The sequence below is a fragment of the Brassica rapa genome, chromosome A03 (assembly GCF_000309985.2).
Source record: "Brassica rapa cultivar Chiifu-401-42 chromosome A03, CAAS_Brap_v3.01, whole genome shotgun sequence".
Classification (NCBI taxonomy): Eukaryota; Viridiplantae; Streptophyta; class Magnoliopsida; order Brassicales; family Brassicaceae; genus Brassica; species Brassica rapa.
Window position 1 is genome coordinate 31,218,490 of NC_024797.2, and position 10,464 is coordinate 31,228,953.

At 29.6% G+C, this 10,464-nt stretch overlaps 1 long non-coding RNA gene across 1 annotated transcript; it reads left to right on the top strand.

Moving 5' to 3' along the window:
* Window positions 1–2,189: 2,189 nt before the first annotated feature.
* Window positions 2,190–9,359, top strand: LOC103829615. The gene is made up of 4 exons (XR_004456711.1): window positions 2,190–2,709; window positions 2,942–3,015; window positions 3,321–3,502; window positions 3,834–9,359. It is a non-coding gene; the product is annotated as an uncharacterized LOC103829615 (long non-coding RNA).
* Window positions 9,360–10,464: the final 1,105 nt, after the last annotated feature.

The window sequence follows — 10,464 nt, forward strand, 5'->3', positions numbered from 1 at the left end:
TTAAAAAAAAAACAATTTGAAAAAAAGTCGAAAACTTTTATATAAAAAGTTCAAATTTAAAACCATATATTTTTATAAAAAATAACTTTTATTTATATATCTATATATTAAAAAGGTACAATGACATTTTGTCTTTTTAATAATTGAAATGATTCTTTTTTCTTTTCTCCTATTATACCATTAATTCTTACTTTAAAAGTTAATAACAATCAATATAATTCTATACACAAGTAATGAAAATTTATAGACCACTTGCCTGATTTATAAATTGCGTGATGCCTGGACGTGAAATAGGTAAGGAAAATTAGTGATGGTCACGCAAAAAATATATCAGAAATATTTTCCTATCGATTTAGGTAGGTCTTTCAATTCTTTGAATTGTGTTTCCTTGAATACGTTAACAATTCAATTGTGTTTCCTTAACATTTTGAAACATTAAGTGATATGTACATTATTATAAACGATTTGATATTTTTTTTAAGAAAACCGTAAAGAACACTTCCAAATTTTCGAACATACCATAAAGTCTCTCATAGAAAGGAGTTAATATGCTGTCTTAGTTAAATCTCCAGTTTTTTTTTTAAATCGGAATGTAATCAAGTGTAAATGACTTACCATAGACATAATCTGGAGGTTATTTTTGAAATCCGAAAATCCAAAAATCATATAGTATAATGTAATGACCAGTGGCATTTGTTTGTAATTATTCTAGTTGTTAAAGAGTTTTTTTTTAAAAGTAAGTGAGCGTGCATGTGATATGATGACACCTAAAAAATGACACTCATGTAATAAACATATAAAGCCAAAATTTATTTCTATCAATACTCCTCCTTTAATAAGAAAGAGATAATGTATGCAAATTAAATAATTCATAGTGTGAAACAGAAAACTATACATTTTTTTTTCTCTCGCATTCCCCATTTTGTTACATCATAATAAGGGATACCACTATTTTCAGGCGGCCTACATTATACCGTTGTCTATAGCGAACTTCAATCCATGTCTGTATAGTTACACATATACCGATATACTTACAACACAATTATTTGATTTAAAAGATTTATACGGTGATTTTGATTAAAATAAATAAATTCTTACAAAACTAAAATCTAGTCACAGAAATTATAATTTAAATTTTACGGCAATATATATATATATATATATATCTGTAACCTCGACTAGTGAAGTGTTTAAGTACATACATCAGACAATATCACAAACAAAAATCACATTGCATATACAGAATCAATTAATATATACTAGGTGACCGGTCCGCACCCTGTGCGGACATAACAAAATTCAAAACATAGAATAAATAGTGTATAGTTTTAGAAGTAACGGATTTTACATCTTAATACCACCGTCTCTGCGAGAAAGCATCAGTCATGGAGAAAAACTGGTACTCAATATTTGACATGGACGAGAGAGAACAAAGTAACTTCAGTATCAAGAGGCAGTTATTGTGTATATGTATAATTGCAACGTCCCAAAATAATTTGTGTGTTTAAGAAGAAAATTTCAAGTGGGATTTTATATTGTAATAAGGTAAGTCATTACAAACGAATTAAGAATTTAGAAACATTAAGGTAAATTGGCATTTAAAATTTCAATAAATGTGATAATAACTTGGGCAAAAAATGTTTAAAATAAATAAAGTAACTTACATTTAAACTTGCACATGTCAAATCAGAAAACAACAAGTGCAATAGGAAAAGAGTTGAAGAAAAAAAATGATTATATAGCTCACTTTCTCAAAGAACATATAGAACCTCTTATTATAATTTAAAACATATGATAAGCCAATATAAATAATTTTATAAATTTATTTATAATTTAATAAATGATTTATAAAACATGCATGGAATTTATTAGACATTAATAGTTATTATGATACTTTATATACAAATATAAGGCTTTCTATAAGTATATAAAATCATTATATCAATTCAAATAAACATTTTTGTTTCTTATTTTATGTAATTTATAAATATATAAAAAATTTGATCACATTATTACTCTTTCATAGTTTCAACAATTAGTTACCATAAATAATTATTTCTAAAATTATGTAGATTATTTGGAAAGTGGTAATTGAATTATCCTTTCCTTTTAGATATAATTATAATAAATAAAATCCTCAAATCATCGGCCAATCAAATTATAACAATTTGAAAAGTTCATTTATGATCGACACGTAATAAAAAAATCACTTATATGACTTCTCAATCAATATGTAGTAGGTTTATATTTTTATAAACAATTTATAACATTTTGTAAATTATTTTAAAATTCTGATAAATTTATTCTTTAAACAACGATAAATAATTTTAAAATAATATTAATAAATGTTTTTGGATTTTGTTATATTTAATGGGGGAATTTTACTTCTACACTTTCTTTGGTACCACATTTCAAGTATACCACTAGTATGAAGACATTTTCATAAATACACTTTTTATTAATGACCAAAAGACCATACTAGCCCTAACCTTATCTCTCTCTCGCGATCCTCTTTTCTTCCTCTCTCTCTCGCGATATTTTTTCTTCCTCTCTGCCTCTGATTCACCGGAGATCCACCATCTCTCTCTCGCGATATTTTTTCTTCCTCTCTGCCTCTGATTCACCGGAGATCCACCATCTCTCTCTCATTCCACCGGTTCTCTGCGGTTCACACTGTCGACTCCTACTTCTGTACAAGATTCCCAACTGGTATGCTTCTAATTTCTCCTTTTTTTGTTTGTGTCGATTAATTTTGCGAAATTTCAATTCTGTGGTTACTCTAGTCGAAAAATCAAACAAGATTGCTTTAGACTTCTAATCTGTACAGGTCGATCTAAGATAAACAGTTTTGATTGTGAAAACATTGAGTTTTTGACAACTTAAGACCCTTTATAACCCTTTGTAAATCTAAGTTATTTTGTAATGTAATTGATATGTTCAGTTCCCGAGAAGCTGTGTTCAAGCTTATATGAGAGCCACAACCCTGCCAGCACACATTTGCTTCGATGTACAATGGTAATCACCATTTTCATCATTGACTCTTGTTTATCACTTAAATCTTATTGAAAACAATCATTGAGATTTTTTTTTGTTTCTTCTTGTGTCTTAAATTGCAGAATCTGTTCCCTTTAGCGAACTAATCTCCTATGATTCCTTGATTGCGAAACCTCTGTTTCTCAGTTGTTGATTTTGTTCCATTTACTTTTTTACTTGCTTTCTCTCTCTCTCACATACAAAGACCATAGCTTTTCCACAAGTTTCGTGGCAGAAAAATTTCAGGCTTTCTATATCAGATTTTGAGTGTTTGGTTACTTTAACAGCCTGCTTCTGCTGATGGATCTGGAAACTGAAAATCGAATAGCTTCGGTTCTGTTGAGAAAAGCAGCAGAGTTAAGGAAATAAGCTGAAAAAGATGGTGTCCGAGCTTATCTTGAGAAGCATAATGTAAGGCATCGACCTAACTCGAGGTTTCTCACAACAACTGTCCTTGGTGTTCAACAATGTAATGCTTTTCTTTCCACCCTCTACTTATTTTCGTTTTACAAAAGTTAAGATTAAAAAGGATAAGCCTTTGCATTGCTATAGTGTGTGATATTCTTTTGTTCGTTGAAGCAATAGTTGTATGTTTTTGGAAGAGGATTATTTTAATTGTTGGTGAATGGTCGATTCACAATAAGAAAGTTGGCAGAATCTGAAAGTTTTGTTTTGGGTTATGCGTTTCTTAACAGTTCAATGTTGTGACTTACGTGTCTGTCTAGTACTCAATGTAGCTCAATATGTTAATTATTTACTCTAATCTCTTGCATGTTTCTTGACCATAATACAATAAACAGAGTGGTAGAAACCAATGAGATGTGGAAGGCTCAGGAGCAAGAAAACGAAAGGCTCAAAAGAAAATCAAGAGAGGAAAGCAGCAGCAGCAGTAGCCAAATGAAGCGGAGTAGTAGTTTCTCGAAAAGGAGTTTGGATAAGAAATGTAGCTCCATTAATGAGGAGAGAAAGATCACTCATCAATCATCATTGGACAAAAGATTGTACTTGGATGATGATGATGAAGGTTTAGGAGATGATGAGAATTGAGTCTTTTCTCCAATTACGGTATATATGTCTATTTGCTATAGCTTTTGTTACCTTTAGCTTTCTTCATCTTCTGAGTCTCTTTGTAAATGACAGGAACAAACGTGGGAGAGGCTCTGTTGGTCCTAGGATGGATGCAACTGTCCCTTATCTTCCCACCGAGAAGGTTGATCAATTGCAAAGTTCTGATACAAGGGAAAGGAAGGTAGCCTTGCTGCAGCTTGGGCTCTAGCTAATCTATATTATCTTGCATGTTAGAAACCTTTTATAAGGGTTTATAAAACTATTTATAAGAACTTATAAATCATTTTTAGGGTTTTAAAAATATATTTATAAAAGTTTATGAATCTGTATATAAGGGTTTGTAAAAATATTATAAGAGTTTAATAATCTTCATAGCACAATTTATAAGAGTTAATAAATCTTTTTCAAGAGTTTATAAATCTTTACAAACATTTAGAAGTAAAATATTCATAAAGCTATTATAAGTGTCTATAATTCTAATATAAATGTTTGTAAATTATTTATAATAAATAAAAGATTATTTATAATGGTTTATAAAACAATTAATAAGACTTTATAAAATCAGTCTATAAGGTTTTTTAAATATATTATTAAAGTATAATTCATTTATAAGAGTTTATAAAATCAGTTTATAAGGATTATAAATAATTAATAAATGTTTATGAATTATTTATGAAGATTTAGAAATCATTTATAAACCTTTATCAATAGTTTATATATATTCCTCTTGTGGTGGAAAACAGCGAGATGAGGCAGCAGAGGTTCGTGGGGATATTGAGTTTGCTGTATAGTTCTTAGCTAAGAATAAGAGCGAGTGTCTCCAAGAAGAATGGGGAGTGTTGGAGAAGTCTCCGGAGGCGGCTTTAGATGTGGATCAGACGATCTTCGTGGTTGTGGCGGAAGACGTGGAGAGGAGCAAAACGACGGTGTTATGGGCGGCAAGAAACTTCTCCAGCAAGAAGATTTGCTTGCTTTACGTCCACCGTCCTGCTCGGCCTGCCTCCTGCAGTGAGAATCTTCTGCTTCTCTTTCTCTCTGACTTAACTGTTTTGTGGAGAATTATAGAATATTTATGGATGTTGAATTGTTCTTGAGTGTAGATTTGCTCATGAATCATGATTGAATCTTACCGAATCTATATATATATATATCCTTTAGTTGATTGTGGATGATGTTAATGATGTACCTCTGTTTGCTAAGAAAATCTGAGAAGTGATATAATTGTTTTATAAAGAAGAGGCAGAGAAACCATATCAAATTATATGATCTTAATAAAATTCTTATAAGGCTTTATAAAGATAATAAATAATTTATAAATGTTTATAAATCATTTATGAAAATTCAGAAATCATTTATAAACCTTTATCAATAGTTTATATATATTCCTATAAATGATTTATAAACCTTTATAAAATCACTTATAAGAATATACCAACTATTTATAAGGTTTTATAAAATCATTTATAAATATTTAGAAAGGTAATTTCATTTATAAAGTCTTAAAAATCATTTATATGAATATATAGAAACTTTTTATAAGGGTCTATAAATCATTTATAAGAATTTGTAGAATATCAAAAGGTAATTATTTTATGAAGTCTTATAACATTTTATAGAAGCTTATAAATCTGTATATAAGGGTTTATAAAAATATTATGAGAGTTTAGTAATCTTCATCGTACAATTTGTAAGAGAAAATAAATCTTTTTCAAGAGTTTATAAATCTTTTATAAGATTTTATAAATCTTTACATTTAGATGTAAAATATTCATAAAGCTGTTATAAGTTTAAAAAGTTTAAAAAGTAAAATCGGTGATATAAATACATGAAGATGCTCGTTACTAATTTTCTTAAAAAAGAAACTAGAGTAAATGTAAAGTACAAATAATTTACAGCTTACAATCACTTATAAGAATACGTGTTACACATATAGATTACAGAAAGACATGTGTCTTGTTTCTCTTATATGTGTCAAGAACATATATATTACATATAAAAACACGTGTCCTCTCTCTCTTTCTGCAATTCCAATCTTCTTGAAAATTGTGTTTCCCTCTGAAAACATAAAAACATAAGGCTATATATATATATATATATATATATATATATATATATATATATATATATATATATTGTTTTACGGTTTCTTTTTATAAGGCCTTATAAATATAAAAATTATAATAAATACCACAAGCGGGTTACCTTTATAAAATCACTTATAAATTTTATAAGAGCTTATAAAACCTTATATCAACCATCTATAAAGTTTTTAAAACATATATAAATATTTATAAAACTATTTAAAAGGGTTTATAAAACTATTTACAAGAACTTATAAGCTATTTATAAGAGTTTTTACATTTATTTATAAGTGTTCATAAATTAATTTACAAGGTTTATAAATCTATTAATAAGAGTTTATAAATCACTAAATTAACTAACTTTCCACCATTTCTTTGCTTATTAAAGAACATCATTTTTTACAGTTTCTTTTATAAGGCCTTATAAAAAGGTATAGTTGAGCATTGAGATGATTGAGCATTGAGAGATACTTGGGGTTTCTGAATTTATAATGGTTTATAAAAATTTATAAAGGGTTTACAAAACCACAATGTTAGATGAACGCCTCAGTTCTGCAGATGCACATAATGTATCCAGACCAGATATAGAGCCTTCTAGGACCTTTCTCACAGCAATAGCAAAAGCTTGATTGACAAGAGTATAGTGGCTCTTGTTATTGGCTTTTTCATTTTCACCTACTTTACAGCTCCCCCCTGTCCCTCAACTTCCAACTTGAAGTTCATGAAATGGGTCTACGAAGTTATGGAGAAGAAAGACCAAATAACCAAAACAGCCTATGTTTCAAAGAATTTGTTCCAAGGTGTCAGTGTTTGATAACCGATGCCACAAGTTCAGACTTTGGTGGGTTGTCAGCTGGCTCGGAGCATAATCCATAAGAGAGCTTCTGTATGCTAATAAGAGAAGTACACCTTGCAGGGAATTCAACGCCAACCTAACCAAGCTTAATTCCTATTAAAAAGCAACAAAATTGTCAGAGAATGTGGCCAAAAGTAGAAGTAGTCTCAATATACCTCTTTCATTTCATATAAGCACTAAAGATATTCCATTGTTCTGTAATTAATTACTAAGAATAGAAATCTGAGAATATCACATCGTAATCTTCCCTAAGATAATGATTTCGTCGTAACTCAATACAGTACATCGAGTACTAAACTCAAATCAATAAAATTGATACTTCTTTTTCCCCAAATCATTTCCTATTAGGTTTCCGATCCTAGCCACTCAAGCAAAATGCAAAGCTCATGTTTCCACGCATACAAACATGAAAAGCGTAAATGGTGAACTTACAAAGACAAAGGAAGAAGACGGAGGAGAAGCACGAGTTGGAGGAGGAAATTGGCAGCTCTGAGAATGTAAGGACTCTCAATTACTTGGTGGAAGGTAAAGCTCCTCCTGTTTGAGCTTCTCCAGAAGCGAATCAACGCTCGTCGCCACTGTCATTATTTCTCAATGGAGGAGAAAGTGAGAGATCGTCTTGTTCGCCTGAGCTTGTAGAGTTTTTCAGCTTCATCGGAGAATTTGTCAGCGCCGTCAAATCCACCAGAGAACTCGCCAGCGCCGTCCGGAGAACTCGTCAGGATCGTCGGATTTGATCACCGTCGAATTCGAAATCAATCTGGGAACTCTCAGATTTGGAATTGAGGAAAAAAAAGAGTAATTTAGGTTTAATTATTCAGGGGTATATTGGTACTTTGTCTATTAAAATTTTAATGGTAAAGTTGAAAAGTGGTAAAGTTGAAAAGTGGTATTAGGAAAGTGGTTTTAGTGGCAATTCCCCATATTTAAAATAGTTATTATATAACCATATTCGAATACAATTCATCAAGTAGAGTATAAAACTATTACTAGATTTTGACCCGCGCTTGAAAGTGCGGGTTCTTTTGTTATAACAAATTTTGATATGAATTAGTATTGTGTGATTGTTTTACATTATTATGTTACAAAGTCGAATTATATAAAAGAAATAATTTTTAAAAATATTATATAATTCATGAGTTACTTTATTTGGAATTTTGTATAAATCTTATGTAATTCTCTTTTGCGCATGGGTATTTTACATGGACCCCGAAAAACCAAACCAAAATCAACTCGAAAATTCTGGTTCGGTTCGCGTCGGATCCAGAGAAAAATACGTATTTTTTTAGAAATATGGGTCTCTGTCCGCGTCTGGGACCTACCCAAAACCCGTTTGGGAGCCAATGTACCCAAAATATTTGTGTAAATTATATATATTTGTGTATTTTGGATATTTTTTAGTATACATATATTTTTGAGTTTTGGTTTGAATTTCCGGTTATAGTTTTGGATTTCGAGTAAGAAATCAAATTTTAAAAATATATTTGGGTATTCAAATAAAATTTTGAGTATTTTTTGGTTCCTCGGCTCAGATTTCAAGTACAATTTTAGGTCTTTTGAGTATTTTCTGATTTTCAGGTATTTGTTTAGATTTTGGATATTTTTTTGTGTTTCGAGTATATTTATGTTTATCGAGTTTTATTTGAGTCCTAAATATCTGAACGGATCCATACCCGTTACATACAAAAAAATAACATATATTTAATAGTTATTTGAATTATGGAGTCGAAACCATCAAGATACGAAAGAAACCGATCCGAACCCAAATAAATTTTTTTCTAAATACCTAATTAGGTCCAAAAATCCAAAACCTAGCAAAATTCATTGATTCGTTTTATAAAATTTTGGGTGAAAAATACTCTCCAGGTTTGATCTATAATGTTTAATAGGACATGGCTCATTTATATTTCAAAAGTTGATCTCGTAAGAAAACTTTGATGTAATGGAGGAGGATGGTATATATGACAACGACTCCTACGTATTAAAATTTTGGTGCCGTTTATATCAAATATATATATGTTAAATTGATAGTCATGATCTTATTAAAGTGGGTGAGATTTATTTAAATGTTAGAATATATTATTTGGTTGCTATATAATAGGGGATAGTTAATAATATTTAATTGTATACAATAAGTTGGACTAAAAAATAAATAGGTGCAATAACTTTGTATCAGTAGATTTTTTAGGACTCTTTCCCTTTTAATAGTATTGATAATTATCTTATATAAAATTTCGTTCATTATATTTTATAGTTTATAAATATTGAAAGTAATAAATAAAACATTATTAATCTTTCTATAATTTAGAGAATTAGTTTCCATAAACAGTTATTTGTAATATTCTTTAGATTATATGGCACGTGATGTTAAATGATTTTAGACTTTTCTTAAATTTGTAGATCTAAATTAAATAAATAAAAATTAAGAACAATCGACCAATCAAATTATAACAATTTCTTGAAACTTCACATATGAGCGACACGTCACCAGAAATCACTAAAGCGAATTCTCTTTCAAAATATGGAATAAATAGTGCATAGTTTTAGAAGTAACAGATTTTATATTATCATTAATTAGAATTGTATTGTATATGTGTTGTAATTCTTTATTTTAAGTGAATAATATTATTTTTACATAAATAATATCGAAAAATTTATGTAGACATATTAAAAGAAAATATAATAAAATTGAAAATATTATCCATGAATAATATAAATTATGAAGTACAATTCTTGATAAAGAAAACAAAATCCATTAGAAACCTGCAAAAAAATTTCTTAAATTTTGTAAGAAATTAGACGGGTTAACATTATTTGATAGATCTACAAGTTTCTAAATTTTATTGAACAGAAAATAATATTAAATTGACATACTGTCACCGAAATAGTCGAAATACTTGATTCGTAAGCTGTGAAGGTATACCGCGCATCCGCAAAATAGTCGAAATATTAAATTGAAATAGTCGAAATATTAAATTGACATACCGCGCATCCGCAAAATACTTCTCCGGAACTTCACTCGGAAATTCATCAGCTGTTCCAACAAAATTTGTTTGAAAGAAGCCAATTTTGTACGGATGCGCGGTTGTCCGATAATCACCAATAGCATCGTACAATTTGAATAACTGGACGACCTTCGCATCGCCCTCAGTTAGTTTCCTTTCAAATTGTTTGATGAGCTGTTCACCAACTGAAGCATGAATTCTTGTCCCCTACACGAAGATGAGATGAAGTTATATGAGTTGGATTGAGAACAAAAGACTATAGACGATTATGAGTTGTAAAAAATGTAGTAATCTACTTACTTCTTTATCAACGAAAACCATTTCGATGGTGTTTCCGGAATCTTTGTTGTAATTTCTCCACAAGTGAAGAATCCTAACCTCAATATGTCATGTATGTTTACATGGTTTTAATTGCCTGATA